The sequence below is a fragment of the Carya illinoinensis genome, chromosome 10, assembly GCF_018687715.1.
Source record: "Carya illinoinensis cultivar Pawnee chromosome 10, C.illinoinensisPawnee_v1, whole genome shotgun sequence".
Classification (NCBI taxonomy): domain Eukaryota; kingdom Viridiplantae; phylum Streptophyta; class Magnoliopsida; order Fagales; family Juglandaceae; genus Carya; species Carya illinoinensis.
In genome coordinates this window covers 38,790,447-38,793,224 of record NC_056761.1, presented here as the reverse complement: position 1 = coordinate 38,793,224, position 2,778 = coordinate 38,790,447, and positions in this window count along the sequence as shown.

The window sequence follows — 2,778 nt, the reverse complement described above, 5'->3', positions numbered from 1 at the left end:
GATGCTATTTATGACTTGGTGAGTCTTGGGACTCGCTACTCTTCCTCTATTGTTGCTTTTTCTCAGCGGCTACAAGTCAAAAATCACGAAGTTGAAAAGCTCAAAGAACAAATTGTTGTACTTCAACGAATTGTTCAAGAGTCTCACACAAGGGAAGGAATCATTCGACAGAAGAATAAACAGTTGAAATCTTTATTAGATTCTTCATTCCGCTTGCCGGTTCCCATGGATAAGAATGACATGATATTGTATGAAGAGAATGAGCGTCTCAAACATGAGGCTAAGAATCTCAAGTTTATGTAAAAGTATTTAAAAAATCTATCTCTATTTTTATTGACTCTGGTTTATCTTTTAAGATATATTCATAGCATGCATCATACCTATTTCTCTTCTGATCATACATAATCTATCTTCTGGTAAAGGTTTTGTAAAAATATCTGCTAACTGATCGTGTGTGTTTGTGAACTCTAATATTATATCGCCTTTCTGCACATGATCTCGAAGAAAATGATACCTTATTTCAATATGCTTAGTTCTGGAATGTTGTATTGGGTTCTTTGAAAGATTTATAGCACTTATTATCACATTTGATTGGAATGTGATTATACATGAGTTTAAAATATTCAAGTTGTTACTTTATGTAGAGAACTTGAGCACAACAACTACCCGCAGCAACATATTTTGCCTCAGCAGTAGATAGTGCAACAGAATTTTGTTTTTTACTAAACCAGGAAACTAGTGCATGACCTAAGAAATGACATGCTCCACTAGTGTTTTTTCGATCTATTTTACAGCCAGCATAATTTGCATCTGTGTAGCTGATTAGATCGAAAGATGTGTGCTTAGGGTACCATAACCCTAGGTTAATTGTACCACTAAGATATCTAAAAATGTGCTTAACTGCAATTAAATGTGATTCTTTTGGAGATGATTGAAAGCGTGCACATAAGCACACACTAAACATAATATCTGGTCTACTGGCTGTTAAATATAATAAGCTACCAATCATACCTCGATATATCTTCGAGTCAACTGGCTTACCGAATTCATCTTTATCAAGTTTAGTTAATGGGCTCATTGGTGTTCCAATTTCCTTAGCATTTTCCATCTCAAACTTCTTCAGTAATTCCTTAATATATTTTGATTGATTGATGAATGTCCCACTTTTTGCTTGCTTAATTTGCAATCCGAGAAAGAATGTAAGTTCTCCCATCATGCTCATCTCAAATTCTTCTTGCATAGTCTTAGCAAAAACTTGACACATATTTTCATTAGTAGCACCGAATATTATATCATCAATATAAATCTGAATCAAAAGAATATCATCATTTTCATATTTAATGAAAAGAGTTGTGTCGATTTTTCCTCTTGAAAAACCTTTTTCAATCAAGAAACCACTGAGTCTCTCATACCAAGCTCTAGGAGCTTGTTTAAGTCCATATAGTGCTTTTGTGAGTTTGAAAACATGACTTGGAGAAATATGATTTTCAAAACCTGGAGGTTGCTCAACATATACCTCTTCATTTATAAAACCATTTAAGAAAGCACTTTTAATATCCATTTGAAAAAGTTTGAAATCTTTATAACAAGCATATGCAAGTAGCATTCGAATAGCTTCTAATCTTGCAACAGGTGCATATGTCTCATCATAATCGATTCCTTCTTTTTGATTAAAACCTTGGGCTACAAGTCGAGCCTTATTTCTAGTAATGATTCCGGACTCATCTTTCTTATTTCTAAAAACCCATTTTGTTCCAATAATAGTATGATTTTTGGGTCTAGGAACAAGTATCCAAACATCATTTCTTTCAAATTGATTCAACTCTTCTTGCATAGATAGAATCCAAGATTCATCAAGAAGTGTGTCATCAATATTTTTGGGTTCAATTTGAGATAAAAAAGCAGTATGATTGCAAATATTTCTAAGAGATGATCGAGTACTTACACCTTGTGAAGGTTCTCCCAAAATTTGTTCCACTAGATGATCTTTCACAAATTTCCACTATTTGGTTGCATCTTGTATTAAATTTTGATGATCTTTCCTGATGGCTCCATGTTGAACTTCCTCTATTGTTTTCTCTTTGTTGAGATTGAGATGTTCTGTGTTATTTATACCTCCTGTTTCTTCATCAATAGATTTCTTGGAGAGTGGAGAATTAGATTCATCAAATACTACATGCATAGATTCTTGTACAGTCAAAGTCTTTTTATTGAATACTTTATAAGCTTTACTATTAGTAGAATACCCGAGAAAGATACCTTCATCAGATTTTGCATCAAACTTGCCTAAATTATTCCTGTCATTCAAAATAAAACATTTGCATCCAAATACATGAAAGTAATCAATGTTGGGCTTTTTCTCATTCCAAATTTCATAGGGGGCTTTATCTAATTTAGACTTTAGCATAACTCTATTTATAACATAACATGCAGTACTTACCGCTTCAGCCCAAAAATAACTAGGCAAGTTGTTCTCATTGAGCATTGTTCTTGTCATCTCTTGAAAAGATCTATTTTTCCTCTCTACTACCCTATTTTGTTGAGGAGTTCGAGGAGCAGAAAAATTATGCACAAAATCATTTTCATCACAAAATGTTTCAATATTTTTATTAACAAACTCTTTTCCCCTATCACTTCGGATACTTGAAATAGTATAACCCTTTTCATTTTGAATTCTCTTGCATAACTTGGTAAAGGCATTATGTGCCTCATCTTTATGAGTAAGAAAGATGACCCAAGTATATCTAGAGAAATCATCAACAATAACAAATGCATAAT